Consider the following 12670-nt stretch of genomic DNA (forward strand, 5'->3'; position numbering starts at 1 on the left):
GGTTGATCGATCGATACATATGCCGACTTGTCGGCTATGGACCTTTCCTGGATTTCGCTTAAACTAGATAGTGAGATGAGTCCTTCTCTTCTTTCCCCGTGAGAGAGTGTCGGTCGTAGCCAGGGGCTACGGGCCTTGAGACAGTGCCGAGAGGGAGTTGGCCTATCGACTGAGAGATTGTATGGTGATGGTGTGGATGGTGGTAAATCGATCCCAGGATCGAAACCTAGCTCTGGAAAGGGAATGGGGTGCAATGTGTGTGGGAATGGTGTTAAAACTTGACCAACTATTATTATATACTTGATATGCTATTGCTTAGGAAACCCCAGCCTTATAGATTCCTTTTGATTATATCCAACTTGCATCCAATTTCCACAAAGCAATGCTCATAGAGTGGGAGTGGCTAGTACAAATCGTACTGATAAATTTGGCACACAGGTTCTGCTGAGGAGTATAGCTCCGAGGAGTTTGATGGTTGAGGGGTTCATGCCTATGCTCGAGTTTGGTGATCTTATCTTCAAGCTATTCTGAATGAATGCTACTTTTGATTCCGCCAATGCGGCAATGTAATAATTTATGTAATTCCGCACTATTTGTACTCTGATTGTATCGTTGTATGGATATGATATTCGATTGGAATTTGGGTAATATGATCTACAACGATCTTATTACACTTTGACTCTATGGATTTCCCTTCATGGAAATCAGGTCGCTTCAGTTGGTATTAGAGCCATACTTGACTATAGGACGAAACCCTTAGAAATGGACGATAGAATAGGACGTGAACAGCCCTTCTTTTGGTTATACACTGACCCTACATTTACTTTTATGCAAGGCTTATCTATTATTGACCTACTAACACCTGTTCCTTAAAACATGTAGATGGCAACGAACATCGACTGGCCACCTCTAGGACCGCTACCTCTGGACCACGCCAAGCTCACCTTTGACCTACGTGAGCTCGGGGGTTTTGCATAGACCCTCTGCCGAGTTCTCATCACGTTAGGTGTCCCCAACGAGCTTGTCAAGGTCACCTGCACTGGGAAGCTAGCTCAGGAAGGAGGAATCGAAGGATCGATTGTCACCTCAGTCGAGTTCCTAGCTAGCACTACCTTACCTTCTATCCTAGCTTTCACCGAGTTGACTATAGAGGACATAGTCGAGGAGGGACTGCAAGCTATCTCACACAAGGCACTTCGTAGAGTGATGAGGGACCACTACAAGCACCTGAAGATGATAGAGTTCCATCTACTTCCCTAGGCCCTCGACCTCAGCCTTACCCCCAGTGAGCAGAGCTTCGCAGGTCGAGTTATCTTTGCCGAGGAGGACAGATGCCTTCATGTCTCAGCTATTCACCTACTGGAGCAGGACAGGTACGTGACCCAGCTAGAGCAAAGGAGATGTCAGGACCAGGCCCATCTGTGGGAGTACTAGGAGCGAGACACGCAGGGAGCACAAGAGCGAGCTAGTCTACTTGAGACAGTTGCCAAGCTACAGGACGAGCTCAACTGTCGTGAAGAAGTCCATAGAACCGAGGTTGCAGACTTATAGGATAAAGCCGCCGACCTAGGCAACAGGAACTGCTACCTCGACAGCAAGGTCTTGGAGTTGTAGAGAGAGTTGGACGACAAGAAGGCTGAGTTCAACCACAGAGGAGATAGAGAAAGATACAAGGGGATTAATATGCTAAAAATCCAATCTCGGAACAAGACCATGACTGAAGAGCTAGAGGAGTTTAGAAAGAAGGTCATTCGCAACTAGGGTCACCTGATCGAGGCACTCAAGTAGACCGAGTACCTACAGGACAAGTGTGAGAGGACATGGCAGGCTTGGCAGAAGTCTGACAGGAAGCGCCTCAGGGAGATGAAGGGAATGTGGGATCAGCTACCCAAGGAGATTCGCAGCAAGACAAAGCCTAGGATAGAGGAGTTCGAGTTAGCCCCGACTCGCCTTAACCTAGACACTTGCCCTACCCTACCTAGAGCCAAGCCTACTGAGGAGCTCGCTGAGGCCTTGAAGTACATGTCCCGACTTCACAAGTCTGACGAGGAGATCGAGATTGAGAACAGTCGTATCCTAGCTATGGTGTCTGAGTTAGAGTAGAATGACCCTGTGTGGTCATGAGTCATGTCAATAGCTTCCGTAAGTTGTACCCCATGATGTACCCCTTATGAGATGTATTATGAGACATTATGCATAGTACGATTCTCGCACGTCTTCAAGTGTAACTACTGGAGATGATGCTATGTAATAAAACCCATGTAATGAATGTTTTGGATCTTATTGCATCTTATGAATCTTATTGCTTCTTTGTAATGAGTGTTGGATAGTATAAATGTTTTTCTTTAAAATGTCAAAATCATGTAATCATATTGAATTATAAGCACTTATGGCACAAACACTAAATTCTCTATGATCCGTGTTGCAGATGCCGAACCACCGATCTAATCGCCTAATGAACCGTGGACGTGCGCCCACCCCCAAACCAGTCGAACCAAATGGGGGGGCGTGGTGGCAACAACCATGGCTGTGGGCATGGCCATGGACATGGAGGGATACCCTTCAACCTAGAGAATACCCCACCACCTGAGGAGAACCTTCCTCCACCACCACCACCAAACCTGGCAGAAGTGATGGCACAACAGACTCAACTTCTTGTAGCTCTGGTTAATGGAGCAAACCGTCGCTAGGGAGGTCAGCAGAATGACTTCCAAAGGAAGTTGGAAGGATTCCTGAAGCTAAGGCCACCTACCTATGATGGCATCGACCCTGACCCGCTTATAGCCGATGACTGGCTCAAGGAGATGGAGAAGAAGCTTGACCTCACTACTTTCACCGACGATGAGTGTGTTGGAGCAGCCGCACACCAGCTCACAGGTGCAACAGGCGCCTGGTGGGACAGTTTTAGTGATTCCCATGAGGACCCTGCTAACATCTCATGGGATGAGTTTGCTGAAGCATTCACTGAGTATCACATTCCCAAGGGTATCATGGAGGCCAAAGCTGAGGAGTTCCACAACATCAAGATGGGAAAGGACAGGGTGACTGAGTACACTACTCATTTCACCAATCTTCTATGCTATGCACCTCCCTATGTTGTGAACTCTAAGAAGGAAAAGCTATATTATTACCGCAAGGGACTTAACCCGCACATCAAGCTAAAGTTTGGTGGTATTGAGAGTTACACGTTGCGTGCTCTGGTGGATCGCTGCATCCAGATCGAGAAAGATCGTGCTGAAGCTAGAGAGGAGTACAGGGAGAGGAAGCGTAAGCCTGAGGAGTCCTTCCGTGGCCGTGATTGCAAGAGGTTCCACAGAGATGCACCATCTAGGGAACGCTCTCGCCACAACAAGGATGACAACCCTGGATCGAGTAGGGGTAGTGGAGGCTACACCGCCAAATACTCCCACCCTACTCAGGATCATTACACCTAGGACCGTTATGCTCAGGACCGCAACACTCAGGACCATTTCAACCGTTCCCGCTCGGTGAATGAACGCCTAGCATAGAACCGCTCCGCACCAAGCAATAGAAACTGGAAGGCACACGTGCCAACCCCTACAGACGGTACGCCTTTCACCTACTTTGCTTGTGGCCAACTAGGTCACAAAGCCACTGAGTGCCCATAGAACTTAGCTGCTCAGAAGTCTCAGTTCAAGGGATCTACTACTCGTGGACGTCTCAACCATCTAGACGCCGAGGAAGCATAGGCTGCCCCTGACGTTGTGTATGGTATGTTTTTAGTTAATGACAATACTGCATCGGTTCTATTTGACTCTAGAGCAACTTGTTCTTACATATCATCCAAGTTTGCATGAGAGCATGACCTGCCTGTAACCCCTCGTGGAAAGCCTATTATCACCAGCTCACCATTAGAAGACCTAAAGTGCACCCACATCTGTAAGAGAGTGAGTCTTGCCATTGAAGGTCTTACCTTTAAAGCCGACCTAACCCTATTACCTTCCACAAACCTAGATGTCATCTTAGGTATGGATTGGTTAACCATTCACCGAGGTATCATATCATGTTCACCTAGATATGTCTAAGTGACCCACCCATCAGGCCAAGTCATTAGATGTGAACCCCAGTCTGAAAAGTCCACCTCTATCCTATGTGCCCTTAAAGTTAGTTCAGAATCACAAAAAGAGGAGAAGACAGTTCATGATGTGCCTGTGGTCAGAGACTATCTTGATGTATTCCTTGAAGAATTACCAGGTATGCCACCAGACCGTGATGTAGAGTTCATCATTGATCTTTTGCTGGGAACATGACCCATTGCCAAGAGACCCTATCGCATGTTAGTTGATGAACTAGCCAAGCTCAAGAAACAGCTTGATGAGATCATCTCAAAGGGATATATCAAACCTAGTGCTTCACCCTGGGGATCCCCTGTTCTATTTGTTAAGAAAAAGGATGGCTCAATGAGAATGTGCATTGATTACCAGAACTTGAACGCAGTCACCATCAAGAACAAGTACCCCCTGCCAAGGATTGATGATCTGCTTGATCAGCTTCGAGATGCCAAGTATTTCTCCAAGATTGATCTCAGATTCGGCTATCATCAGATGAAGATTCGAGAGAGTGACATCCCGAAGATAGCTTTTGTGACTAGGTATGGGTAGTTTGAGTTCACCATGGTGTCCTTTGGACTCACGAACGCTCCCGCCTACTTCATGAACATGATGAATAAGGTTTTCATGGATGATCTGGATAAGTTCATGGTAGTATTCATTGATGACATCCTTGTCTATTCATCCACCGCTGAAGAACACGAACATCATCTGAGAACGGTGATTGAGAAACTAGCCCAACATCAGCTCTACGCAAAGTTCAGCAAATGCGAGTTTTGGCAACAGAAAGTTGCCTTCCTAGGCCATGTACTATCAGTTGAAAGTGTCACAGTTGACTCGGCCAAGATTGAAGCTGTGAAAGAGTGGGATCAACCTCGTAATGTGATAGAAGTTAGAAGCTTCTTGGGATTGGCTGGATATTATCGCTGATTCATCAAAAACTTCTCCAAGATAGCCCGTCCAATGACCAACCTTCTGAAGAAGACTAAGGAGTTGATTGGATGCTCGAGTGCGAGCAAAGCTTCTAGGAATTGAAACAGAAGCTTACCACAACTCCTGTTCTAGCATTACCTGATATCAGCAAAGATTTCGTGGTCTATTGTGATGCATCCCGTCAAGGACTTGGTTGTGTACTGATGCAAGATGGAAGAGTGATAGCATATGCATCTTGACAGTTGAAAGAACACGAGAACCATTACCCAACCCATGATCTTGAGTTAGCAGCAGTTGTGCATGCTTTGAAGATCTAGAGGCACTACTTGATAGGCAACAAGTGTGATATCTATACCGATCACAAGAGCTTGAAGTACTTTTTCACTTAGGAAGATCTAAAAATGAGGCAATGCCGATGGCTAGAATTGATCAAGGACTATGACCTAGAAATTTACTATCATCCAGGAAAAGCTAATGTAGTCGCAGATGCTCTTAGTCGCAAGAGTTACTGTCACACCTTGATCACTGAATCCATACCACCTGAGCTCAAGGAAGAGATTGAAGATTTCCAGCTTGAGATACTACCGCATGGCTTGTTGAATGAGCTCCGCATACAGTATGATCTCACAGATCGTATCCGTCAAACTTAGAAAAGTTGTGAAGAGATCGAATATCTCCGTGGTCTAATGAAACTAGGCTACAAGACCAACCACCAGGAAGATGAACAAGGAACTATCTGGTTCAAGAACAGAATCTATGTTCCATCTGATCCAGTACTACGAGAGGGAATTCTGCCAGAAGCTCACAATTCCAAGTACTGTATTCACCCTAGAGGTTCAAAGATGTACCAAGACTTGAAGAAACACTTTTGGTGGAAAGGCATGAAGATAGACATTGCAAGACATGTGGCATGGTGTGACACCTATAATAGAGTCAAGGCTAAACATCAAAGGCCTGCAGGATTGCTGAAGCCTCTTGACGTTCCCGAGTGGAAATGGGAGAGCATATCCATGGATTTCATAGTTGGATTGCCCCATTCACAGAAAGGCAATGATTCTATCTGGGTGATTGTTGATCATTTGACCAAGATTGCTCACTTTATACCAGTTAAGACCAAGACCAATGCTGAAAAATTAGCAGATCTATATGTTGAGCATATTCTCAGACTACATGGAGCTCCTTCTAGTATTGTATCTGATCATGGTCCTCAGTTTGTGTCCCAATTCTGGGAAGCTCTGCACAAGTCCATTGGAACCAAACTTGATTTTAGTACCGCTTATCACCCACAGATGGATGGATAGACAAAACAAGTAAATCAGATCTTAGAAGACATGCTTCGTGCTAGTGTACTAAATTATGGCTCTGATTGGGTGAAATGCCTACCCTATGTAGAGTTCTCTTACAACAACAGCCACCAAGCCAGTATCAAGATGTCGCCATTTGAAGCTCTGTATGGCAGACCTTGTAAGACACCTTTGATGTGGTCCCAACTAGGAGAAAGATCGTTCTTTGACTCCGCTAAGATTCAAGATGCAGAAGGAGTTGCGCAAGTAAAGGAGAATTTGAGAATTGCTCAAAGTCGATACAAGAGCTATGCTGACAAAAGGAGAAGAGAACTTGAGTTTAATGTGGGAGATTTCGTCTATCTCAAGCTATCCCCGCTACATGGAATTGTCAGATTCCATGTGAAAGGAAAGCTTGCCCCTAGATTTGTTGGCCCATACAAGATTTGCAAGAGGATTGGAAAGCTCGCCTACAAACTTGAGCTACCCGAGGAATTGATGGGTGTACATCCCGTATTCCATGTCTCACAGCTACGCAAGTGTTTGAGAGTGCCTGATGAAGTAGTTCCAACTAATACACTTGGCATTCAAGATACACTTGAGTATAAAGAACATCCTATCAGAATTTTGGGCAGAGATACCAAAGAGACCCAAAGCAAGACTATTCCTTTGTGCAAGATCCAATGGAGCAATCACACAGAGAGAGAAGCAACATGGGAGAAAGAGTCTAACCTCCGGCTACACTATCCTTATCTTTTCGAAGAGTACGTTATGCTTTAATCTCAAGGACGAGTTTCTATTAAGGGGGTAGGACTGTAACAACCCAAAAATCCATACACCAAAAATACCAACTACAAAATTTTTCTCAAAAACTCCCATGTGTTGATAAGTGTCATGTATAGAAACCCAACCAAAGAGATGCATTAGGTCTAACCCCAACCCAAGTCAACACATAAGCACGGCATGCCATATGTTAAATCATGTTTATTTAAATGCTGACAAAAGAAACATAGCATACATTGTTAACTAAAATGGTGATTTGGATTTTCATCTGTTTTATGTAATGCCTAAAAACTCCTTTAAAGAAACACCATAAAGTAATTATTACTCAAACCAAAGAATAAATGTTTAAAAAGAAAACTATTTACATTTGTGTATAACAAAACTACACCTATTTTTGTTATACAAAATAGCTAAATAAATTCCTAATATATATATAAAAGAATGTTGTGGGCCTCATATCTAAAACTCCAATGAATTAGGTGCACCAACTTGGAATTCAAATTTCAAACCAAATTTGAATTCAAACAATGGAGAAGAAAAAACAAAACAGAAAGAAAAAGAAAAGAAGAAAAAGCCTCACAACCCAGCTTCACGCGTAGGTCGGCCCAACCCACGCGACCAAACTACCAGCCCAGCCCTCCACTTCTCCCCCTCCGCTGGCCCACGCGCGGCTGCAAGCAGGCCTGGCCTGACCGCGCGTGGCCCAAGCAGCTAGCCCGCACGCCGCTCACGCCCGCATGTCGCTCACACCTTGCCTGCAGCTACTGCCACACGGGCCCCACACGTTAGCCACCCCCCAGTAACAGTGTCGTCTTCCTCCCCCACGCTGATCACTCCTCCGACCAAGCCCCGACTGGCATGGCAGGTGCGGGCCAGGAGGTCACGTGAATCTCCTGGCCTTGTCCCCTTGGCGCCACGCCCACGCAACCACGCACGGGCCGTTGGATGCAATGCACGTGCCTCCGATCACCCCTCGATCTCCATCCGCCGTTCACCGAGCTCCATGGCCAAGCTTCGGCTATAAAAAGCCCCCGCCCTGGGTGCCCTAGAGCTCTCCCATCGCCCTGCTACCACTTTGTGGCCATCCACTACGCACCCAAGACAAGAGAGAAGAGGGATAGAGGAAGAAGAAGGAGCGCCCGACGTTGCCGGTGTCGCCGGAGCAGAGGACGTCTCCCCGATCAACCACGTCGACGTTGCTGCTCGGCACAGCACGGCCTCGTCTCGACATGACCACGACCCTCCGCTGCATTGCCTAGCCTCACCGAGCACTACGTGGTGAGCACCATGCTGAGACCTCTCCCCAACCAACCGACACAAGCTTGCCGCCATTTGAGACCCTGCCGATGCCTCTGTGCACGTGGCCAGCCACCACCAGTGGCCGCCAGGGCAGCACTGGAGCACCGCTGTGCCCGCAATAGCCTCGTGAAGCTCACACGCACCACAGAGTCGCCTATCCGAGGCCATAGCCACCTCACCGATGCCGTCATCGTGCCCATAAGACCGCCGCCATGGTCGGCACACTACAGGACCCCACACGCCACGTTAACCCCACCAACGAGGACGCTGAGGCTCGGCGGAGTTTTCACCCGCATCAATCGCGCGCCGCATAGTGCGAGCCAATCTACCATGAACCACATAGTGCGAGCCACATGGTAGACAAGGCCCAATGGAGGCCCATGGCAACGATGTGGTAGCACCACAGCATGCCATGTGTCCGGGTCGGCTCGGCCCAAACCGACCCTACCCGAGCCCGCCAGATCCCGTTTAAGACCCAGTCCGAGTTGACTGTTGATCGGTCAACGTTGACAGTTGACCTAGCCCACATGTCAGTGTCACAAAGACTCGGGACCCACATGTTGGTGAGTGACATCATGTCAACGTCACGTGGTCCCATCTGTTAGTAACAACACAGCCAAGGTGACGTCATGCTGACGTCACGATGACGTCAACTACTGACGTCAGCAGCACTGGCCCCACATGTCAGTGACCCTGATCTGTTGACTATTGACTCACCCATTGACTTGACGTTGACTTTGACCAGACCCACATGTCAGTGACCCAAGATCCCCTGGTCCCACCTGTCAGAGCTGATGACGTTGATGACGTCATGCTGATGTCATGATGACGTCAGCAGGACCCCACTCGTTGGCTCAGAGCCGAGCCAATGATGTCATGCTGACATCATGCTAACTTTAGCATGCCACATGGAGCAGTCACAGCGTGACACGTGTCAGCCCAGGATTAATTTGGTCTTTTCCATTTTAAAAAATGATTTAAACTTTGGAAATTCATAACTAATTCATACGAACTCAGAAAAATGCAAGACTAGGACCAAAATTCATCTAAAATCAAGCTCTACGCAATGACCTCATGTTTGAGTGCATTTGGCTCCTTTCAATTTTCATTGCTTCTTTGTGGTATCCTATAGACGTCGCTAACGCGACTATAATGCGATCGATGTAGACTCAGAGGAGAACCAGACGGACGAGGATCGTGAGTACCGTGAGGAGTACGAAGATGACTACACTAAAGGTGCCACATCCCACCCAATCTCATAGCACCTATTACGCATGGCTAATATAGTACTGCTATTGCTTTACTTTACTGTTATAATCATACTATGATAGGACTTGCATGGCAGTATGTTTACTGGATGGCCTCTACCTTGATGCAACCTTACCCCTGCATACCCTGCTACTAGGCTAGACACACGCTCACTGCTATATTTCATTACTTGTACTTCTACTACGCTTATACTACATTAATGCGTGGGGTTATCTCAACTATGGGGAGAGTGCTGCGTGTGTGACTTGGGTGTGTGGAGGGTAAGGGTTGTGTCAACCCAGTTGGAGTATACGACGAGCCTGAGGCAAGTCTTGCCATGGGGTGCTACCCAGGCACCCCTGGAATGGATACCTGAGGTGGGTAAATGGTATATAAGGTGGTCCTGTGTGTGAACCTATGATGGGAAGAGCCCAGGGTGGAGGTGCTATGGTGTCATGATAAATGGAAACCCTAATGAAGACATTCTGGCTTGGTCAACCCTAAGGACTTACTACTACTCAGATTCACTGGGAAGCCTTACGTACCACTTGCCCTATATGGTGCGGGACGGCCGGACTACTTGGTAGGATATTGCCACTACTGCTGGGTTGATAGCGGATAGTGTAAGGAGGTACGGGGCGCGGAGGATTTCCCCCACACCCTTCTGAGACTTCATGGAGACCTTGTGGACCCGGCTCATGACTCACAGTTTCAGCCACCCTAGACTAGACTTGGGGTGTACCAGGGCTAAATGGTAGAGTGGCATTATCCTAGGCTAGCAAGCGGCCAGAATCAGCCCAGTTGACGACGGTCAGCGAGGAAGGCAGATCTTGTGGTTATGTAAAACCTCTGCAGAGTGTATGGTTGATTGATTGATACATATGCTGACTTGTCGGCTATGGACCTTTCCTGGATTTTGCTTAAACTAGATAGTGAGATGAGTCCTTCTCTTCTTTCCCCGTGAGAGAGTGTCGGTCGCAGTCAGGGGCTACGGGCCTTGAGACAGTGCCAAGAGGGAGTTGTCCTGTCGATTGAGAGATGGTATGGTGATGGTGTGGATTGTGGTAAATCGATCCCAGGATCAAAACCTGGCTCTGGAAAGGGAATGGGGTGGAATGTGTGTGGGAATGGTGTTAAAACTTGACCAACTATTATTATATACTTGATATGCTATTGCTTAGGAAACCCCAGCCTTATAGATTCCTTTTGATTATATCCAACTTGCATCCAATTTCCACAAAGCAATGCTCATAGGGTGGGAGTGGCCAGTACAAATCGTACTAATAAATTTTGGCACACAGGTTCTGCTGAGGAGTATAGCTCTGAGGAGTTTGACGATTGAGGGGTTCGTGCCTATGCTCGAGTTTGGCAATCTTATCTTCAAGCTATTCTGAATGAATGCTACTTTTGATTCCACTAATGCGGCGATGTAATAATTTATGTAATTCCGCACTATTTGTACTCTGATTGTATCGTTGTATGGATGTGATATTCGATTGGAATTTGGGTAATATGATCTACAACGATCTTATTACACTTCGACTCTGTGGATTTCCCTTCACGAAAATCAGGTCACTTCAGTGGTGGCATTCAAGGAAGAGATGAAGGCCACCTTCTAGATGAGTGACCTGGGGCCTCTCTCCTTCTACCTGGGAATCGAGGTGCACCAGGATGACTCTAGGATCTCGCTTCGACAGACTGCCTACGCCAAGCGCATCGTTGAGCTAGCTGGTCTCATAGACTGCAACCTAGCTCTCACTCTGATGGAGGAGAGGCTGAAGCTAAGCCGCGATAGCACGATGGAGGAGGTGGACACTACGCAGTACTGGCGTCTTGTGGGGAGCCTTTGCTACCTCGCCCACACACGGCCAGACTTGGCATTCTCCATCAGCTATGTTAGTCGGTTCATGTAGCAACCAACAATGGAGCACCAGCAGACTATGAAGAGGATCATCCGCTATGTTGCGGGGACTCTTGATCATGGCCTCTACTACCCTAGGTACCCTAGGGCGGCACACTTCGTCAGGTACAGCGACAGCGACCACGCTGGCGACATCGACACTAGCAAGAGCACGAGTGGGATCCTCTTCTTCCTCGGCAAGTGCCTCGTTAGCTGGCAGTCGGTCAAGCAGCAGGTGGTGGCTCTGTCTAGCTATGAGGCCGAGTACATAGCGGCCTCCACCGCGTCGACTCAGGCGCTCTGGCTCGCTCGACTGCTTGGTGATCTCCTTAGCAGAGACACTAGAGCGGTGGAGCTCAGAGTGGACAGCAAGTCCATTCTAGCCCTGGCAAAGAACCCCATGTTCCATGAACGCAGCAAGCCCATCCGGGTGAGGTACCCTTCATTCGAGGCTGTTTGGAGGAAGGGAGCATTAAGGAGAGCTACATCAACACCAAGGACCAGCTTGTGGACCTGCTCACCAAGCCCCTTGGGAGGATCAAGTTCCTTGAGCTCTGCTCCAGAACCGGGATGGTTCAACTTTCCCATAGGACGACGCACAAGACTTAGGGGGAGAATGATGGGATAAGTCTCATGTGTGGGCTGGTCTTTGTGGGGCTATGCTGTGCAACTGGTCCTTGTGGCTACATGGTCTATTTTTAGGATAGCATCTTAGACAGAGGACATCATCTATCGATGAAGTATGGTCGGCAGTCTACCTAGGGGTATGCCCAAGGTAGTAGATTATCGGCAGACAGATGCACAAGCTACAAACAAGATGGTGACGCAAGACAGACACAAGATTTTATCCAGGTTCGGCCACCGTAAAGGCGTAATACCTACGTCCTGCGTCTGATTGTATTGTTGTATGTCAATGAGAGATGTTTTTAGAGGGCTCCCCTACCCGCCTTAGATAGTCCGGGGGGCAGAGTTACAGATCTGGAAACTAATCCTAGCCAGTTACAATTGCCATAGGTGGCCAAATAAGGATTCCTATTCTAACAGACCATGATCTTGCTTGACCTCCAAATCTGCCTTGATTCCTTGCGTGGGATTCTGAACAGATTGGCCGGACCACGCATCGTCATCTAGTGGGCCAAACCCCCTGATCCGGG

This window comes from Miscanthus floridulus, chromosome 12 (genome assembly GCF_019320115.1).
Source record: "Miscanthus floridulus cultivar M001 chromosome 12, ASM1932011v1, whole genome shotgun sequence".
Classification (NCBI taxonomy): domain Eukaryota; kingdom Viridiplantae; phylum Streptophyta; class Magnoliopsida; order Poales; family Poaceae; genus Miscanthus; species Miscanthus floridulus.